Consider the following 23209-nt stretch of genomic DNA (forward strand, 5'->3'; position numbering starts at 1 on the left):
TTATCTTTTTACAATTAATTTTTTTTTAAATCCTGGAAAGAGCAAACCTAAATCTCAGTGGGTTCCTTGCGGAACAAATAGCTACTAAAAATACTTTTTTAATTGTAACAGGGAACATGCATGCCAAAGCCTTTGGCTCAGATGGAGGTCAAGTTAAAACTTCCAGAACTAAACAAATTTTCTGTGTGCAAACATCTTTCCAGCAAATAAATTAGTTCCTTAGTTTTAATAAATTTGCAAATATCGGAGTAGTCATGTTTGCTAGATTTGACAAAATCTTAGCTGTTACTTAGCTCTTTGGGGTCCTTATGCCAGTGAGTCAATAGGAAAAGAAGGGATTACTATACTGACTGGGCTGAGTGCTTCTGTCTGTCAAGGGATATTGGTTTTCTAATACATAATACGGGGCAACAGTGGATATGTCTAGAGCAAAAGGGATCCATTAGGTTTCTCAGTTTTCCCATGTCCTATGATGAAAGTATTTGGAAGACCACAACATCCAGTTTAGGGTATGCCGTTTGTGGAAAAGATCTCTCGGAAATTAAGGTTGGGTAGTACCGCCAGGCAAGAATCCAGCTGAGCGTATGTTGAGGGCAGAGAGAACATGGGATGAGTAGTTGGGGAAGGTAATTGTACACACTAGCTGCAATCACAGGAGCACTTGCAAAAACAAGGAAGGGACGAGTTATGAGTATTTCTTCCTCATTTTGTTAAGATTATGTTTGTGTTTATCTTAACCAATTATTTAATTTTTTTCCATTCTCTCACCTCCTTACCATTTAGAATGAGATATGTTAATAGTAACTAGTGTAATCTTTTAGTGTTAAGTTACTGGGTATCAAACAGGAAGTGTGACTTACCAGAAGAATGAACATCACACAAAGACTTTGTATCATCTATCATCTTTATGGCATTAACATTTTTTTAAAAATTTGTATGCAGGATAACTGTTTCATGTAACACAAAATGTGACTTTGCTATTGACTTTAACAATAAAGTATGGGGCAGCCCGGGTGGCTTAGTGGTTTAGCGCCGCCTTCAACCCAGGGCATGATCCTGGGGACCTGGGATCGAGTCCCACGTCGGGCTCCCGGCATGGAGCCTGCTTCTCCCTCTGCCTGTGTCTCTGCCTCTCTCCCTCTCTCTCTCTCTCTCTCTCTGTGTCTCTCATGAATAAATAAATAAAATCTTTAAAAAAACAGTTAAGTATGATTTCAAGAGATGTGTGTGTTTGTCAAGTTGCTAAGAGGTAGACTGTGATGACTTTGTAATGTATCAACCTGGCTAAGTTGAACATTTTCCTGAATACACTTTCTTTTAAGATTCTGGTGAGAATGGTCCACAGGAGAGATTCTTATGAGGATTTGGAGGATGGGAGTAAAGCAGCTGCCATTTTGTTGCTCACTCTCTTGTTTCTGATCTGTAACTTACCTCCTTAAATGGGTTCACCATCCCCTGAGCACTCCTTTTCATAGGGCAGCTATGATGTTCACCTTCTTGACAGTGGCATCCCCTGTCTCCTTGGAACACATCTCATCAAGGTCGAGCCAAAAAGTGACATGGGCTTCAATCCATTTTCACCAACTGCAGTGTGTGTGTGTGTGTGTGTGTGTGTGTGTGTGTGGTTTCCAGCTTGTTGCTGGTCTTCCCCACTCATTGCATCCACCTTCCCTTCCCAACTGCCTATCCTTCAAGACCCAGCATCAGACACAAAAACACATGATGAGGGAGCAGAAGGCTAGCTGAGGACAAAGCACAAGCTCACGCCCTGCAACTCCCCTCCCCCACTCCCGAGTGGGTATATGTGACACTCTTCCAGAAAGTTCCCAACTATCTTAACACTGATGCCTTGCTAGAGGGAAAAACAACCTTAACTTGACAATGCAAGGCCTCCAGGATCTGTGAGTCCTCTTTAGCAGATGAAAGTTCTTTGGAAAACCTCCCTTTTCCTCCCCCAAGTCCCAGGTATATAATCAGCTACCTTTCAGAGGCCCAGGGCAGCAGCTCTTCCTGCCCATGGGTCCTGTCCCCATACTTTAATAAAACTACCATTTTGCACCAAAGAAGTCTCAAGAATTCTTTCTTGGTCCTCAGCTCAGGACCTCACCCCACCAAACCTCATCTATATTCTAAAACTATATCACATAGACTGCCTAACTGGCTCCTATAGCTGCAGAAGAATATCTGTGAAAAACATAATCATATAATATTATTTTGATCTTGACTGAACCCTGATTGAGAGACACAGTAACTCAGAAAGCTAGTGCTAGAAATTTCCAAATTACTAATCCATTAATTCTGCTACAACTGACAAAACACTACATGAATGTTCCATTATAATAAATTACAGGAAATCCTTCGCCTCACGTATATGAAGTTGTTGGGCACTGAGGCATGAGCGAGCAGGGATAAAGCAGGTGCTGGCCATCCCCTGGGAGCCACCCCCTGGGGTTAACAGCCACCCCATGAGAGCCCCCTGTAAGGGCTAACAGAGCAGGAAAGTCCTCACCACAGAGCTGGCTCACAAGCCAAGGGAGGACTTCCAAGGCCTGAGCATGTGCACGAAAGGTACAACTTGCTCTTAAGTGCCTTTAAGGTCACAACAAGAGTCCATCAAACACTCATAAATACACAATACATAAATAAATACAATTATAACTGAAGGCATCATGGCTAGGCGCGTGCACAGAAGCCAAAATGTTATACAGCCACCAGCTGTCAACCAAAGATGTCAATCAAAGCCAAATTTGCATATGCAGGAAGCAGGCTTGAAAGGACTCCCCTAGAGCTCATGGGCCATTGCCACTCCTGCTCTGACAGTGGCCCAGCTTCACTCTTGAAAGCGTAAACTCTCTCTCTCTCCATCCTGGTCTCAGGTCTCCAATTCTTTGGTGCATCTGGGATGAGAACCAATCAGGTAACAAAGCTGAGCTTTGACAAAGACATTTTCCTTCACCAAAGTCGAGTTAGGCTCCTAGGAACTCTCTTCTCAACTATGCTTCAACCTTGGCCAGGGAAAACTGCAGACTCAAACCACAAAAGATTTCCTCCAACCCCCCCCCCCCACCCTGTACATAGACAACACAGCAAGAGACATGAATAAACAGTATAACAGGGTTTCTAACCACTCAAAGCCACATCCCCAGGATGAGGACTCCAGTACCCTTCAGTTCTTGCCTAAGAAAGCTCAAAGTGGCCAGAATTTACTATTTCTTCCAGCCAACACTCAATGAACAGAAAGCTTACATTATAAATCCTTTCTCTGCCCCCTTTGAGATGTAAATCCTCAACCATCAGAACTGTCTTCTCAAGAACCTGAGAATACATTTATTTAAAAGGCAAACATTCCTGGGGATCATTCTTACTCTTGCTCCCTGCAGGGAGAAGGGCCCCAGCAGGCTCCTGCTATAACCTGCACCACTCTCTCCTTCATAAAGCTGGGAGAGGTTTGTTTCTTCTCTGGATAGGAGTCGATGAAGAAACCCAGATGCCCTGGTCACAGGAACCAAACCCCTTTTACACCACTCAGGGCCTTACCCTTAACACAAACCAGACCTCAGTCTCCTGCCCACTGTTTGATGAAATGGAATTCCACTCACGCTGGATCCTCTTCTCTCTTGCAATAGTTATTCCTGAATAAAATCTATCCTTACTCCTTTAACTCATGTCGGGCATTGTTATCTTGGTCAGTTCATTCCTTTTAGGATCGATATATTGAGCTATTCTTGGGACCAGTATGGGTCTGGGAATTACTATGTCTCAAAGACACAGATGAAGGTATACTTTAATTGTAACTGTCACCTTTAAAGGTTGAACTGGAAAACCTGGTTGGTTTCAAGGACTTTTAAGAAACTTTCATAAACTAGAGAGCCTAACCATTATTCCCAGGTTATGTCTAAGCAGCTTAAAGTGGATATGAGAAGTAACAAGGAAAAGACTAGGAGTAGCTGGCCCAAGTACATTTATTTCAGGGGACACTATATTCCCTCAACTTGACAAAGCCTTACCAGAGGATCACAGATATTCCAAAGTTATTTGTTGATAACTGATCTTAAGAACACTTTCCAGAATATGAGGAACAGTAAAAGCCTGCAATTTTGGGTTTCTAAGTAGCTATTTTCTTATTAAGACATAATTAAAACTATGCATATATTTTCCAAAGGAAAATAGAAAAGGCCTTTTGGTTCTGTTGCATACAAAAGTCATTAATTTTCAAAAATACAAATTTAATTTAGATTATTTTACAGTAAGTTTAAAGTAAATAATTTCCCACTGGTATAAAATAATTTTACTTAGAGACAAACAATTATTTCTTGCTATACCCAGTTATATGCCTATTTCTAAAAAAAATATGGTTTACTACAAATGAAATTACAGATTTATATATAAACTGGGGAGATGAGGGGAAGAGTAACTGAATGCAAGGTTGCACTATTTCCCCTGGTTAAGTTCTTACTCTATAAAGCAAACCATCCTGATATCACGAGTGTCCTTATACTCAACTATCTATCTAACTAGAATGTTAAAAGTATCAGATAGGTAAATCTAAGAACACAGACATACAGACTCCTTGGCTAATGAGTTCTTTAAAGTCCCTCTTGGATTTGATGCAATCAACATTAGTGGCCTTGTCACTTTTCTATCCTATTGATTTTCTGAATATCATTTTCTTTAACTTAAAAGGTCAGTGAAAAACAGAGATTGTGTCTCATGCTGAATGAATGTGCATGTGGGTATATGTGGGTGTGCAGAGAGACAGAGATACAATGTTAAGTAAACACAATGTTGAATAATGTTTTCTTTATTTTAATCATGATTTGGCCAAACTAAAACACGTCTGATCTTTGATTTAGTGATTCTTCATCATAAGACCTTCAATTTAAATCTAATATCATGCAAGACAATAAGGCTTATGTACAAATCAGAGGGGAAACACAGTTGAACTTAATTTAGATCATAAATAGCATAGCTTATGTCCCCGACTGCCTGTTTCTGTAAATAAAGAATATTAATTTGTTGTAGCTAAGGCAATGTCTGTGCTGACCACATGTAAAAACCTCTTGTAGAGGGGATATCATGTCTAATGCAGAGTTCTTGGGTGTTTTAAAATTTATGATACAATTTATTTTTGAGCACCTATTCTACAGAATGTTACTTATTTCTAGATAAATGGGATTCTTGATGAATGAATCCAACATGAAAATTTCCTTTCCTCCTTTTACCCAAGATGAGTCCTGGGCATCGTGGTCACCTCAATAAAACTTCAGTGGTAAAGAATGTTTGGAGGGAGGAACTGAGTGTTTTACTCTTTTGAGCTGACATCGGTTGTCAGGTGGCAAGACTATGACCCAGATGCCCTTATATTAACATTAAGTGCAAATCCAAGTTAGCTGAGATTTTGGCTAGTTCTGTGCCAGCGAAGGGCAAACATACTTTCTGACTAAAGTTGTAAGGAGTCTGCCCAGGCGATTTTCAGGCAGGAGACATGAAGTCTTGGGGACGTCTGCGGCACCATTAAGGGAAGACGGAAGGAAGCTCGTTGAACCTCGTGTTAGGCATGAGGTAGAAGAGTGCACGATTTACCAGAATATCTCCATGACATCACTTTCCTTTCCCATGCAAGGCTGAGGAGGGATTTGTATCATTGACGAGATCAGAGAGAGAGGTTTGTGCAGGCTCAGCCCAGTCTTTGGGGCTCTCCTGTGCCATGGGCTTCCTCACAGTTTGTGTTCTCTTTCTCTTGACTTGATTTTCTTTATCAAGTTAGCCAAGAGAAGGTTTTGCTTGTCAGGAAATGTCTGCATTTGACAGTCATTCTGTCCATGATTTGTAGGAGCTTCAACTCAAGAGGTTAAGCAAGTTTGGCCCTTGGACAAAGTCTCATTTCACAATCCCATGTTCCACAATTTGTGTGATCTTCATTTCACTCCATATGTCTATTTTTTCTCTATTGGTTCAGAATTGGGGATGGGGAGAGAAGTGACTATCTGCCTTAAACATCTGCCTTACTGACTCATTCACTGATTCACTAAAGACAGTTTCATTAAGAACGTGCTATGCATTGGGATTTGGGTTAAATCCTGGAGATAAAATAATAAACAAGAACTTATATGATTTCTGATCTCATGATGTCTATGGCTTAGAGAAGATTGATATTAATAAAACTATCACAATAACACATGTAATTTCAAACTGCGATAATATATTGCAAGCACATTGTCAAGGAAATTGATCTTGATGGATTGATTTAAGAAAAAGGAATGGGATCTCAGGAAAGACTTCCTTATAAAAGTGACACTCAAGGTGAAATCTGCAGGATGGGCACTTAAATAGGTAACAAACCGAAAGGAGAGAGTTCCAGTCAAAAGAACCAACAATAGTTAGTCCCCCAGTCAGCTTCATATATACTGAAATAATGGGCCGATGGACATTACGAGGGGCTAAGAGTCTCAAAGGAACTACCTTGTGGATTTAAGGCTGATGGTGTTAAAGGAACCACCGTGTGGATTTATGTTTCCTGGGGGCCTTGAAAAGATTTTTTTTTTTTTCAACAGGGCCCATGCCTGTGGTCTGTGTCCCTGACTATGGTATTAAAAACTACAGAATTCCCAAAAAACAGAGAAGGCTCATGTAGCTCAAAACCAGAGACGAAATGGGAAAGAGGCAGGTTAGAAATAGCACAGATCAGGATTGCATTCCTGAGAATTGTGAGTTTTATTATATGAACAATGGGAGGCAACTGAAGAATTGTATGATCAGATATGTGTTTTGAAAATGTCACTTATGTGGATAAGGATTTGAAAGGCAAAGAGTGATAGCAGAGCAGATAGGATACTAGGGTATTTCTATTGTTCAGGTGAGAGATGATAATATACTACGGTGGTGGCACATGTTTTAGAGCGATATTTAGAACTTAAAATCTAAGTCAGGGAGACGGCTATTTCATGCAGAATAGCAGGACCTGGGCATTTTAACTCATGGTTGTACTACTCTTTTGATTAGGAATCTTGGGTGTAGTCATGGCTTCTAGGAAAAGATCTGAGTATAGTTTTGCATAAATTTAGCTTCACTTATATCATACATATATAAGTCAGAACAAATTTTATATAGATCCAAAACTCAAAGGAAAATTCAGAAGTTCATACATAAAGTTAAGGTCGTGATGTAATAATGGAAATAAATATGAAAGTACATATGACATTTCTTATGGGAATACCTTTAAGTGAGGAACCGATTACCAACAAAATTTACGAGTCAGATAGGAGATAATAATATGGCAGGGAGAAAGACAGGATCAAGGAGGATGTTGTGCCCAAGATTGCAAATCCGAGAAACCACCAAGTAGCCGACACCAATGCAAGGCCACGAGGGTTTATTAATAAGCTCGAGCTTGGGTCCAAGTATATCTGACACAGAGGAGCAGGGAATTGGACCCCGAAGTGGGTTACAGCTGGGTTTGTTACATTCTGATATGGGGCTTTCAAGGGCATTGAGCTCTGTTCTCATTCTAATACGGGATTTTTTGCCACTGGCTTGGGCTCTGTTTTCATTTAATATGGGATTCTCTGCCGAGGGCAATTCTGAACTCTGTTGCCTTTCTGATATGGGATTCCCTGCCAAGGACATTGAGGACATTCTGCAGTTTTTCCTATAAAGTTCAGCTCTTATTCACAGGGGCCTAAGATGGCTGTACTTGTGATGATGCTAAACTTGAGGTGGAATGGCCTTAATTTTTCTCGGCCTCCACAGAGGAAAAACTGGGAAGAAAACAAGAAACAAGTGGGTGGAGACTGATTCAAAAACGAGCAAATGGTCAACATATTTGAATGTTAGATTTCAAGAAAGGGGACTGATAAATTCTCACTGAATATGATGGCATTAAAGTCATAGGGAGTCTGAGCAAAAATCATTTTTGGAGAAGTCTCTAGGGGCTAGAATGGGTTAATGAGTGATGAGTGAGGAAGAGGTAATATTCACCCCACAGTGAGTACAGACAGCTCTACCCAAGAGACTGGCTAAAGATAAGAGGAGAGGAAAGGGGTAATAGGCAGAGGGCAAGGTGAAGCAGAGATGAGGGAGTTGCTTTTATTATTGTTGGAGATAGCTCGTGGTTTAATTTTACAAAGGGAGAGCATTAAATTGGATTAAATGTTGAAGAGAAAGATTGATTTCACAAGTGGTGGTTGACTATTGAGTAAAGAGGGAAGGAATTACAATCAAGACACAGGTAGAGGAATGAATCCACTAAATATTTCTCAGATATTTAATAAGTGCCTACTTAATGAGTATATATATATATATGCATATTTATATATTTTTAATGAGCATATCTGAGAAAGGGGACCACGAGGTATTGGGGATCATGGGCTTGATGGGGACCACAGTAAAGTAATAAGCCATCAGAGAACAAACTTTATAACCTTCTCACATTCAACTTTGAGAGATAGCATGTTTATTATTCTAAAGCTATTTACTAAAGTTAACTCACTTTTTCATTTGTAATCAGATTCATTTAAAACATAAAACCCTATGTGATGTGGTCTTTGCTAAAGTGTTTCTTCAAAAAGGCAGACGAGCTAACTGTATAAACAGATACCTAACTGAACTGTGAAATTTCACTATTGCAATTGTGCTCAATTTACTTTGTTGAATTTTAATGTTAGAATGCTATCCAATCATAGCCATAGGAAAATGCCCTGCATCACAAATGTATATACTGAGTTCCATGAATGTTAATTATTGTATTCCCACCAAATTCTCTGCTCAGTGAAATATTTGCCTTTGTTTCCATAACTGTTTTCTATAAAAATGTATTAAAGAATTACAGATATTTACTATGATCCCAGATTGTAAGACAATTATTTTGCTATCCTACTGAGGGAATGGAATGACACTGTTGCTCACCTTATGAATAGGAAAAATAAGAACAATAAGGTCTATTTGTTTTAAAAAGCAAGTAACAATGAAGCCTTTTTTTTTTTTTTTAATTTCAGGGCACTTCAGCTCATCTGTCAATAGAAAATCTAGTCTATATTCACAGAAACTGCCATCTATATGTTACAAGATATGATGAAAGTTTTGCTTTTAGCAAGTGCAAAGGGGAAAATTAAAATGCCACAAAATGTATGGAACTTGAAGAATATGCATTCTAGCTTCATTTGACAAGGGAAATTTGTCAAACTCTCAATTGTACTTATTAACCACATGGCTTCATAGGACCATGTTTTATCTCTCCTTTTAGGTTATAAATTTGGCTTTCTAGTTAACAAAATAGCCTGACACAATAAACTTATACATTTTTCACTTGCTGGTTAACTTCCAGCATTAGCCTTAATTAATATTATCCTTATTGTGTTTTTGGCTTACTGAAAACCAGCATAGTTCCTACGTTTACAGATAGGTGTTATCTAAACACTCAGTTCTGGACAGTACATCATAACTGGGAAGTCTGGAAATGCTAATAGAAACAGGTGGTATTTTCAGATGGAAAACAGCCACTACTGACTTCATTTATATTAGGTAATTACACTTCTCATTACCTTTTCCTGTTGATGCCAGATTGGTTGTTACTCCACGGGGAATACATACGTAAAAACTGCATTTTCACAATTACCTAACACTTAATTTGGTGCCAAAACGGAATCCAGAATATGAAATTTTACAGATTGCAGTGAGACGTGATTTTCTTGCAGTCAGAAGTATGCATGAAAATTTAAAGATTCTCATTCAACACATTATCAAGACATACCCTTTTTCCCCTTTCTGTCAGCAGGGCCTTAATCGATAAGAACTCTCTTACTGTAAGTGGTAAGAAATGCCAAATTCCAAGGAACCAAGCATGCTTCTAATGTAAATTACTTCCTGTTTTCTTAAAATTAAGTTTTGAATGTTACCAGCCAATATTATGATTTTAATAGAGAGAAAGACTGATCAATAGATCAATTGGTTGATCAATAGATATTCAGTCTTGGCTAGCTAGTGGTTCTGAGCTTTACTCTTAATTGACAATGGAACAAATTATTTTCTTTTACAAAAGCAAAATAATGAAGATCCATTATTTGAGGGTGGACAGAGCCATCTCAGGAAATAGAGCCATGTGCTTTAGACATGTACAGATGCATTTGTCAGTTAACGTACAGACCCTGATTTAAAAACTACCCCACTAGGGACGTCTGGGTGGCTCAGTGGTTGAGCATCTGCCTTTGGCTTGGGTCCTGATCCCGGCGTCCTGGGATCTAGTCCCACATTGGGCTCTCTCTCCTCAGGGAACCTGCTTCTCCCTCTGCCTGTGTCTCTGCCTCTATGCCCCTCATGAATAAATAAAATCTTTTAAAAAAATAAAAGCCACTAAATATTATTGCTATTCTTAGATTTCAGTGTCATATCTTGATTAAGTACTGGCTTTTAATGAGAAAACCCAGTATATTTAATTGACAAAATTGTGGAAAAATAAGCAAGAGAGAAGTTAAAGAAGCGTATGTGCCAGTGCAAGTGTTAAGTTCCAGCCTCCCACATACAAATGTCAACTTTTCCCCATTTCTGATTCCTTCCACCCCTCAAACTCTCCTAGATTAGCTCTGTAATTAATAAACCAATTATAGCCAGGGACCGTGATTTTTTTCTCCCTTTAATTTTACTTTTGTAACCACAAATATCCTCAAATCTGTCACATCTCTACCTCATATATGCATGCAATTCTTATACATCACCGATCTCTCACAGAATTAATGCTTTTAGTATTGAAGGAGTTCTTTTGTCCTGGTATCCAGCAGTCTTGACTACTTCATGTCAAAGGCAGCAGTTTGCATTCTATAAATGATCATTTTGCCAGTAGTGCTGTTCTTTGCTCAAAGTAACGTGCATTCTCTCTTCAAACTTAATTATAATTATTTTGTTTACCTTTCATGGAAATTTGGAAAAAAATTGTTTTCCAGTATATGATTTTTCTTCTCTTCCTAACAATTTTCAACTGTTCTGTCCCAGAGGCACTTTCCTTCGTTTCTCTTCCTTTCTTGCTTAAGACACCTGTCAGTATATTTAATATTTTCTATTATCTCTTCAACAGAAGGGGCCTCAGGCTGTAGCTTGACAACGGCACCCAAAGGTATCGACATCTCAGGTAGACCCAGCTGTCACCACCTCCCTGTCCTCTTGTTCTAAACAGGGAATGATTGAAATGTTTGGTCTAATGATGTTTTAACATTTATTTAGGGCTCATTTTGTGTCAGGCCTTTAACATGTAAAAGATACAGGTCCTCCCTCCAAGGAGCTTACATTCCAAGATATTCAAAGACAACAGATATGCAAAGAAGCTCTTTGTAAAATATATTTTCCCAAGTGCAAGGAAACATCAATGGAAAGAAGGTAGAGAAACATTAAAGGAGAGTTTATGACAAAAGCAGAAAAGACCACTCTCTCTCTGTTGCCATTTTAATTGTGGAGACAGTATTAAACAACAGAAAATAATTTATGCTAAAGAATCAAAACTGGGGAAAATAAACTTGCATTTCAAAATTTTATCCTCCCATTTCTTTAATTCTCAATGTAAATATTGATTTACAGATAATATAAGATGGTTAATTTCAGGACATATCTACAAAGAAAAAATTCATTCTTGGACGAATTAGAAAGATTTCAATGCTGTTTCACTTGGGGATGAATCTTAAAATCAGATAAATACCAGAATATCTAGCGGATTTGAAGTCTGGGAAGAAGTGAAGAGATAAACTTTTAACTCTTCCTTGAACTGTATTCAAACTACAGAAGAAAAAGCAATATAAGGATCATTGACTAGGAAGACAGCTTTGAAGAGCAGCATCTGTATTTTTGCTTCACAATTTATGATTGCAGAGTAATAGGCAATAGACAAGAATTTCTCCCTATATCAGGGGAAAATGCATTACCAGGAAATTTAACTATCTGAAAAGAGACTTAGAAAAGAAGATTTGAGGTGCAGAAATAAACAATCCTACTAGATAAAACCATAAGAAAAGATAGCATAAAAAACAACATGGTATGACACAGAAAATACAATTCACAAGGTGGAGAAAAACGTGAAAATAGTTGCTATAACCTGTGATTTTCTGTGTCAATAAGCAGTTGTTGCTAATGACCACCCTTTTTTACTTTTATGAGTAAAAAAGGTAGAATTTTTATCCTGGGAAGCAAATATGAGATATCCTAGAATAGCTATGAGCAAATTTTTCTTTTATGTGGCCAGATAGTATATTTTTGGGCTTTGCCAAGTATACAGGGCTCTTCGGCAAATATGCAGTTTTGCTTATATAGTGTGAAAACAGTCATAAACAACACAGAATTGAGTGAGCTGTGCTCCAATAACACTTTATTTTCAAAAGCAAGTGGATTGCCAGGTTTGGTTCATGGGCCATAGTTTGCCAATTTCTGTTCCACTAAGGTTGGAACAGAGAAGCACTGAGGTTATTAATAAAGAGACTCTAAGTTGGTATTGTTGATCCTTCATTCTGTGTTTAATTCTATAGCATTGAATTTTTATTTATTTATTTTTAAATATTTCATTTATTTATTCATGAGAGACACATAGAGAGAGACAGAGACATAAGCAGAGGGAAAAGCAGTCTCCTTGAGGGGGAACCCAATGCAGAACTTGATCCCAGACCCCGGGGTCAGGACCTGAGCCCAAGGCAGACACTCAACGCTGAGCCACCCAGGTGCCCTGATTGTTACTTTTTTAAAACACTTTTATAAACAATGTTATGTCATAAAACCATATGCATTTTGAATTTTAAAATTGTATATCTTTTCAACTAAAAATAGAGACTGTATGGAGCACCTGGATGGCTCAGGGGGTCAGGGGTTTGCCTTTGGCTTAGGTCATGAGCCCAGGGCCCATCCAGCTCCAAATCAGGCTCCCTGCTCAGTGAGGAGTCTGCTTCTCCCTTTCCCTTTGTCCCTGCCCACCTGTTCGTGCTCTCTCTGAATTAAAAAATAAAATTTTTTTTAAATAAAATATTTTTTTAAAAATTGAGACTGTATATTAATAAGCCCCTATGGCTTTAAAAACTTTGATCAATATTAATCCATTGATAAGTTTCAGGTCACCTATATGCCAACAAAATGGAACACATTTAAATATTGACAGTGCTTTAGGTCGCATTTATAAACACATACGTTTATTTAAGATCTTAGTGTTACCTTACTCTTTTTTCTCATTCAGGGCTCTTTGTGAATATTCTTCCCACTGCATGTCACCTCCTTTAGGCTTGACCAGGGGCACCGGTCATTCTCACAGACATCCCCTTGCTGTGCTCTGATAGGACCTCTGTACACTGCTGAGGGGCTGAGGGGTAATCACCCAATGTGGGACCACAGGAGAAAGGTTGTTGGGCCCTTAACTGATCTGAGGTACAGGTGAGGCTCATAGCAAGGAGTAATCTAAATAATCTTATCACTCGGCTGGCCTTCTTCCAATCAGCAGCTGTCAAAAATGTATATTTGTGCGGCGGTTGCATTCATCCTCCTTCAAGACCTCTTACTGAAACAAATTTGACATTCACAATGAATCAAGAAATGGGGGACGCCTGGGTGGCTCAGGGGTTGAGCGTCTGCCTTTGGCTCAGGGCATGATCCCACAGTCCTGGGATCGAGTCCCACATCAGGCTCCCTGTATGGAGCCTGCTTCTCTGCCTGCCTCTCTCTCACTCTGTGTCTCTCATGAATAAATAAATAAATAATCTTAAGAAGAAGAAGAAATGATCACTCTTGTCAAGGCAACCCTGAACCACACTCAGTCAATTCCTAGACTCTTTTTATCCCCTGCTGTGAGAAGAGACCATCAGGGCACACAAGCCAATCAATCTGTCTTGGTCTGGTCTCCCAAAGTCATGGACTGAATGCTTCAACCAAAAGCATCTATTTTTAGCAATAACAGACATGGTATTTTCAGCGCTTCACACCCTACATCCACATTTAAGAAAGGAAAATAAATTCCCAACATTTTAGAGACACAGTTGTGTTAATAAACCTAATTTGAGTTACTAAATTCTGGCGAATGATGACATTACACTTTCCTCCAAGAACAATGAAGCTACTGACTTTATATTTGTGTAACTAAGGGAAACTAATTAGTGATTTTTTCCCCAAACAAAAGGAGATCTGCCAAAGGTACATTGAATTCCTCTCTACCTCTAGAGACATAAACTGTGGCAACTTTTAAATACATGTAGTCTAGCTCCATAAAGATTAAGACTCAGTATTCACCAGGCACCCAATTCCAATACAATTAGAATAAATAAGTATTGACAGCAAATTTCCTAATGTAATCTCGGAGGAGAAACCAAAGGCTTTCAAGGGAAGCTAGAATCAAAGCATCTGGAAGCAATCACTGTAGTAACGCCTTTAAAAGATGAAAATGCCTTACAGAAAACCAAATGGAAGTAATAAATAGTTTGAACACCTAGTCACACAAATATCCTATCTTTACCTGTGCTGTTTCCTCTGCTTGAAAACTGCCCCGAACCCCATGAAATCATGCTTCATTCCCTCACTTCCTCTGTGGCTTCACCCACACAGTTTCCTCCACGAGATCTTTTCTAGATGCCTTCCCAGAGACTGAACTGTCCTTCCTCACTTTCCTCCACACTCCATTCCTCTACCTTATTTAATTTTTTTTCATCAGCATTTGTCACCATCAGGCTTTGTTTCACTTGTTTTACTATATGGCTTTTTCTCCCACCACTCTGGGCTAGAATGAGTGCTTCAAGGGAACCCTGGGTGGTGCAGCGGTTTAGTGCCTGCCTTTGGCCCAGGGCGCGATCCTGGAGACCCGGGATCGAATCCCACGTCGGGCTCCCAGTGCATGGAGTCTGCTTCTCCCTCTGCCTATGCCTCTGCCTCTCTCTCTCTCTCTCTCTCTCTCTCTGTGTGACTATCATAAATAAATTAAAAAAAAAATGAGTGCTTCAAAAAGGTGAGGGCTTCCTCCTTCTACACAGTAGATGCTAAGTAATTACTTGGTAAATAAGTAAATGATTGAATGGATGAATGAGTAAACGAGTAGCTCTTTCTCACACAATAATGTAAGCCATTCCATTTCCCTTCACTAAAATTTAATATAGAGTTGGGATTTGTGGAGACTTATATGTAATTTCAAAATATGCATTTCTTCTACTTCAGGTCCATCAATGTTCTCTTTTCTTTGCTAACTTAGTTTTTTTTTCAAGCTTGCTTTAGCATTTGATGCTTGATAAGGACACTGCAGAAAACCACTCAAATATAGTGGCATTATATCAGAGGTACACATAATTTATGGAAAAATCAACTTACTGTACTGGCTTGGGGAGAAAGAAGAAAAATATTTAATTGGTATAAGTCATTCTACCAACATTTACCTTAGCCTGTCTCAGCCCTTGGAGGGCCAGTCATGATGTATCTCAAAGCACAGACTGTGCTTCTCAGGATGTCTATCTACTTATCTCATAAATGACACGTAATTTAATTCCTTAGTGACTTTAAAATGTGAAAAATATCTCAATAAAATACTTAAATAATATAAAGTACTTCAGAATAAATTTAATAAGAAAGCCAAGAAACTGTATGAATAAAGGTATAAAGCATATTGAAGGTCACAAAATATCTGAACAAATGGAAAAGTATTATGTGTTCTTTGATGGAAAGACGTAAAATAATAAAAATGTCAGCTCTCCCAAAATTAATATAGGCATGTAATCCAAGTTCAATTAGAATCCCAATAGTTTTTTAATTGGATAAAATAAATTAAAATTTATATGGAAAAATTAATAACTAACAGTGACAAAGAAATGTATGAATAAAGAACAGGATAGGAGAAGTTCCTTTGGCTGATTTTGCTGTTAGAATATGAGGAAATGATGTCTTCATATCTTGCTATGGGAATATGCAGTGCTATGAGCTTGGAAAGAGAACAGGCATTATCTACTATAATTAAAAATACACAGACCCTGGGATTCAGCTAAGCGATCCTGGAACCCACCCTGTAGAAATAAAGACCTTGGTATGTAAGACATATGTACAGGGATGATTGGTAGAGCACTGTTCAAAGGAAAAAATAACAATCTTTCTAAAATCCATGGATAAGGCAATGACTGGGAAAATCATGGTAAACTCAAACTACGGAACATCGTGAAGAGACTAAAAGTAATGAATTTATTCTATCTCGACTGACCTGGAGAGATTCATACTAGGGATCATTTAGTGAAAGAAAGTGACATGCAGAAAAATGTATGTGATATGACAAGGCATATAAATTTGTACCTAAGTACATGAACAGATACTAGCCAGGGTGTGCAGGTGCAGTTGTTGGGGCAAAAACAGGGAAATGTGGAGACCTGTGAAAATGGAAAAGCAAAATGGAGATGGCATTAACAGTACGGCATATATATTACAGACACTTTTATGCATTCATATAAAATCATACACACACCCATTAGCCAGGAAAATGCAAATCAACAAAACCATAGTGAAATACAACTTGATAGCACTAGCAAGGCTATACTCAAGAAGACTGATAACATGTGTCGGCAAGGTCATGGGCACATCGGAGCCCACGTGCACTGCTGACAAGCATGCTAAAGGGTGTGGCTGCTTTGGGAAACAGTCTGGAAGTTCCTCAAACAGCCAAGCACAGAGTTACCATATGACCAAGAAATTCCCCTCCTGGATATGGACCCAAAAGAAACGAAAACATGTCCACACATAAAATGTACCACATATTCAGAGCGTATTACTCAACAGCCAAAAGTGGAAACAAGACACGGGTCTATTAGCTGACAAGTACGGATAAAATGGATATGGATAAAAAATGTGTAATATCAACAGGATGGAATATTATTCAGCCATTAAAAAGGAGTGAAGAACTGACTCATGCTCCAAAGCATGATAAGCAAAAAAAAAAAAAAAAAAGTCATAAAGGACCTCCTGGCATGATTTCATTTAAATGAAATGTCCAGAATAGGCAAGTCTATAGAGACAGAAAGGAAGTTAGTGGTTACCTACTGTGGTGGGGGTTTGGGGACACTGGGAGTGATTGTTAAGGAAAACAGGGTTTCTTGGGAGAAAATGAAAATATTCTAAAACTATGGTGATAGATGCACAACTTGTGAACATACTGAAAGACACTAAATGAATTATGCCTCAATGAAGCTTTTGGAATAGACACATATATGTATGAGATTTATAAATCAATCTTTTTTAGGCCATCAGTACCCAAAGAATAAACTACTACCAAATAGGTATAGAATTCTTTCACTTTACTTGTAAGAAAGCAGACCCTTCAGCCAATAATTCTCTTTCTATCCCTTTTTCAAAAATTTTTTTCAGCTTTATGTAAAGAACTCCCAATTAATAATTTTAAAATCTTAACCCATGAGCAAATATAATATTCGTATCATCAAGCATATATTTAACATCCTGATTTTTTCATTGGAGCAACTGTTATTGTGCACGTAACACAACTGTGCAAATGTCTTGCTGCCCAAAGCTGTAGGCAGTGGTGGCCTTCTCCTCAAAGCCAATTACGTGCTGCTTCTCCAAGTCTGTTCAGTGATATCACACTGATAGCTTGAAATAGGGCACAGTGGAATGTTCACACCACGAAAAAAATCCACAAATGCTAAAAGTTGTCCGCTCACCCCTACCCCTCCCACCACTCCACTCAGGACTGGGAAGGTAAAGAGGCCCAAGAATGAGAAACAAAAGGCATTGAGGGCATATCATAAAGAAAGTTTCTAGCTTGCCACTACTAGTTGGACAAAACCCCACCAGCACCATCACCAGGGCTTGCTGAACAGATGCATTTTCACCTCCTCTCCCTCCACCCTTCTCTCCAACTGGAAAGAGGCCATTGCAGTTCTTTCTCTGGGGACAATGGGGAGAGGCCCACTGTCCTCTAAACTGACTGAGGGAATTTCTAAGAGAACCGCCAAAAGTTGGATGTACCCCTGCTAGAATAGGAAATATAAATCTCATTCTACTTCTGGGCGCTTGCAAAACTGCTAGATGCACATGCTCACCCTGGTGCCACCAATGAAGCAAAACTTACCCAGGCTAAATCCTGGGACGGTACTCTCAGAGGCTCAGAGCACGGTGCAGCCTCCTTTTCAGACCTTCCATGAATATGAGAAAAATGTGGGTTGTGTTCCTATGGGTCTCCTAAGCTTTAGGAGAATACCTGACCATCAAATTGGAAGTCCACATTGGTAGAGGTTTATGAATACAGGATCTTCTGTGGTCAGGGAAGAGCCAGCAGAGTTTTAAGGTCCCAGACTAAGTGTGCCTACAAAGAAGTAGGGACAATCCCTACACGGTGTCTATTCTCCGTAACCCACTAAGGGTGTAGAAGATGACTGCAGAGTTGTTTCTAACTCCCTGGGCTAGAACAATGTCCCTGTCTCCATGGCTGCTGGATGAAAGAATGGAATGCCCGACCCGAGAAGGTGTCGAGGGCAAATCTTTGTCAGGTAAAGGGAGCCAGAGTTGCTTCTTTCAAGGGCTCCTTAACAGTAAAGAGGATGAATAAAACTGAATACTCCTTCAAGATGATGTGAACCCAACCTAATGGAGGCCACCACATAAGCACAGTCCATCCATATCAAATGGAAGGGTAGATGGATGGTCTGAGGCAAAGAATGTCTCCCTACCAACAGTATGGTAGTCACTTAAGGGGACATTTGTCTCCGCTATCTCCCCTACCTTTCTGGTCCTAATAGCAGCATAACAAGAGAAGGAGGGGAAAGAGGCACCCCGTTGTGAGATCCTGCTTTTATATCACCTCTATGAAATAGCCAGCCCGCAGATGAGCTTGGCAGGGGATTAGACAAGGGCCCAAATCTGCTGAGTTTGTGTTGGAGTTTTGAAAATGAGTAAGACTGAGACTGAGTAATAGTTGAAGGTGGCAAGGAATTTATGGAATCTTAGCAAGCTGTCATTAAACAACCTACAACCCAGTGGGAAAATCAGACTCCACATAGTCTAGTAAAATGTAGTATCTGGGCAAAATAAACTTATTTCATGTTTATAAGCAACATGTTTGTCAACCAACTGGCTACATTGGTAATTCTTATTCTCTTTCCAGCTGGATCTTTTCCATCACCTTTTAAAGATGCTTGATGTTTTTAAACTAAGTATACAAAAAAAATGAACAAAATATTTTTCCCTCTCCTATGCTATCCAAGTTTTACTGAATTTGACTACTTGCCATTTTCAGTTACTTTTCTTTTAATTTGTCACCCTACTCCATTATCCTCCTCTTCTCTCTCACCACTCTATCAAAGGAGATTTCTATTCTGTTGTTAAGTGCAGAACACTGTTCAACCATCACCTAACTCAGATTCACAACAGTATGTGGTACAAATGAGTATGCCCTTAATTTAACTCATTTTATTTTACAATGTTCTGAAATATTTTAAAGTACCGATACTGAGATACTCCATTCCTACATACTTCAGCATGATTCTTCAGACACACTCACACACAAATCCACGTATAACCAAAACAATATTTCAACATTCTGCATACTTAGTAATAATCCCTTAAAATGATTGAATCCTTAGCCTATATTCAAATTTCTATAATTGATCCTAAAGTATTTTTTTATGATTAAACTTTTCTTCTGGAAATATTCTTCTGTAAGCTTTCAAGGTCCAAGTTTCCCTCATACTTCTATTCATCTGACATATTCCTCCCTCAGTCTTTTTAGGGCATTAAATATTAGGTTCCTTATCATATCCTTCCTTGCAGCTTTTCATCTCACTCTAGTCTAGGTACTTCCCCATAGCTATGACTTTGACTATCACCTTAAACTCAACAACATTCCTATTTTTATCCAATCCACTGAAATGTATTGTATTTACTTCTTAAATGTGTTTACTTATTCACTTTTCTTATCTCTCCAGCCATTGTATTAAGTATAAGTGATCTTTCTCCATGACCTCTGCTATGGAGACTACCAAATGGTCTCCTAGATTTCATTCATTTATTTATTTTGATATATGATATTTCTAAATGATGTTATTATTCACACCTAGCCCATGTTTGCATCTTTTGTTCAAGTGAATCAGATATTGGTAGTTAAGAAAGTATTTTGTAGTAAGAACAATCTTTTTGAAATTAAAATATTAAACCACTTTATTGCTTAAAAACTTTAAGCAGCAAAAAAACAAAAACAAAAACAAAAAAGCAAACTTTAAGCAGCTTTCCATTTCTTCCATGATAAAGTCCAAACTTTTAACCCTGAATGCCACCAACAAAAATTTTGTATGGGAAGGAAATAAAAAAAGATTTTGTGTGATCTAACCCCTAAGTACCTCTCCAGTCTTATTTACCGATATTTTCCTCCAGACTTTTTTATTCTGCTCTACAGGTTTTTCTTTTAGTTCCCACAACCCACAGTCCTTGGGTGTTTTTATTGTGATCTCTACCTACAATACTTACTAATCAACATCACCTTCGTTGATATCTTCAGGTATCAATAGCAATTCAAATCGCTGTTCCTCAAGGAAGCTGCAACAGATTTCACTGTTCGATTCTCTCAGGAAAACATTACCACAGTTGATGAAAATAACTCTTTGTGAGATTATGGGCAGGAGACTGTTTTATTCACTAGTCTGTGAGGAACATGAATTCTAGGCAGGTGTCTGATTTTAACCGAGTTTGTACTTTCAACCCTCCTGTGTCATAAGGATGTTTGATAAATATCTGTTGATTGGATAAAAGAAGTCAATTTTTTTTACTTATCTAAACCCTATTATAACTTACAGAATGTAGAATTTGTGCCTTAGGCAATAATATTGAGTAAATACATGATATAAAAGTAATAGGATTTCTTTAATAACTGTGCTGTAATTTCAAAGAATACCCATTTGTCAAATAATCATGCAGTTTTTTGAAAAAATAAGTTTCAAAACTAGACCACAAAGAAAATCTAAATAAATAAAATAAAATAAAGTTATTTTCCTTGTGTAAAATAATAAAACATTGTATAACAAAATAAGAAGCAAACCTGTGATTATGTACAGCAAGGCATTGGAAGAGGGGGAAAAAATCACATAGGAAAAGCACAAAATAACCCCCATACCATAAAATGTAGAAGTAGAAGGGAAAAAGTTAATAGAACAAACAAAAAAAAGTACACAAGCTTAACACAGCATTATTATTAGGTTAAAATAAAAAACACAGGAACTATAGTTCCATATGGAACGATACGGAATGCTAGTTCCATAGCATTTCACTGATAATCCCCTAAATCCCCCAAAAGTAATAAAAATAAAACAAGAGCAAAATAAAGTTAACATCACATTCCAAATGGACTTAAGTATTTTTAAATAAGTACACGGAGATAAACAATCATATGAACAAATAAAATCAGATGTGAAAAACCAGGACCAAAATGGGCCAAACCAAATCCAACACAACCAGCAGCAAAAAAGTGCAATGGAAGTTGATCAAAGTCAGGAAAGAAATTAAAAATAAATAGTACATTATCTCAGATGAAGAGCAAATTAAACATGAGCAAGAATGATCAAATGTGAAATATATCTTAGTAAAATTTTCAAATTTAACAACAAAAGTAATATCCTCAGGGACTACAGGCCAAAGTTCAAACTCCTCTTTTTTTTTTTCCTTTAAATTAAATTTGCCAACATATAGTATAACACTCAGTGCCCATCCCATCATGTGCCCTCCTCAGTGCCTGTCACCCCATTATCCATCCCCTCACCCTCCTCCACTTCAGCAACCCTTTGTTTGTTTCCCAGGGTCAGGAGTCTCTCATGGTTTGCCCCCTCTCTAATTTTTCCCCACTCAGTTTCCCTCCTTTCCCTTATAATTCTTTTCACTATTTCTTATATTCCATGTATGGGTGACACCATACTTTTAGGTGTAAAATTAACAAGCTCCACCATAGCTACTCCTGGGTTCTGCTTCTCCTGGTGCTCCCAATATCCCTGGTCCTTCTTTGGGAACCTGATGATGCCATGACCATGGAAAACAACAGAAGGGTTCAAGACAGAGAAAACAATCTTATTAATTTGCAGGTGGCAGGGAAAAATGGCTCTACAGTGCAGTTTATACACCATTTAATTAATGAAAGTCTGTTGTGAATGATAGTTTGCCAATGAGTCAGCTAAGATTCAGATTTGATGGGCAGCAAATCAATGAAACAGACACATCAGCACAGTTGGAAATGGAGGATGAAGGGAAAAATGGATATGCTCAAGTAGAAGACAGTATTAGATATTGAAAAACTAATGTGATAGTTTATATATCTATTTCTGCAAACAAGATACATCCTCAATTAATAAATAGTTTGATATCACCACAACCTTACTACTTTAGTATGCCCCTGCCTTTTGTTTATTTTGCACAGGGACCTGACTGTATGGGTACGACCACACTGCTACCTTTTATTATGTTTTTGTTTTTTACTAAATGGTCAATGGTATATGTTGATACAATCACATAAAAATTAGATTTAAAAATGTTCTATAAAAATGTCTTTCTCGTTTAGTGCCTTCAGAATAAAAAAAAAAAAAAAAAAACGGACATTGTTCTTCCTTCTTTACTGGAAGATTCAGGAAGCAGCAATTTGACTTTACTTTGGTGCTGGCAATGCTCCTGACCACTGGTGTCATGTCCTGGATTTTCCCAAAATTTCTCTGCCATTCTTTGAACACGTAAGTGTTACCAAGCCTACGTGTACACTGTCCAAGTGTGGGGCCCTTCTGACTGTTTCCCTATTTGCCTGCACAAGTAAAACACTCAGGAAGCTGGTCCTTCCAGGGAATCATGACATTTTATTAGACAGCTGCCCTTAGTCTCCGTTCTTGAATACAGACCGTGTTCAATTAAATGTGTCTACAACTTTCTGCAGGCTTAGTCCCCATCGCTGATGGCACTCAAGTTCCATTGCATGACCTCTATGACTTGGAGTCCCATCACCCCAACATTCTGACCACCTCTCCTAAACAACCTGAAACAGATAAGAGACCACCACTACACTTCGCAGTTCATTGGAGGCCATGCTTAACTGAACTATATTTTTCTTAACAAAATAATTATTTCAGAAACATTCCCAAATGTATTTATATGGAACTCTATTGCCCAATATGTTCACTGCTAGCATGAATTGAGATCTGAAATAAACCCTAAATTTTGAATATTTAGTAAGAAAAAAAAGCCTCTCAATAATCTTTGTAAT

This window comes from Canis lupus, chromosome 15 (genome assembly GCF_048164855.1).
Source record: "Canis lupus baileyi chromosome 15, mCanLup2.hap1, whole genome shotgun sequence".
NCBI lineage: Eukaryota > Metazoa > Chordata > Mammalia > Carnivora > Canidae > Canis > Canis lupus.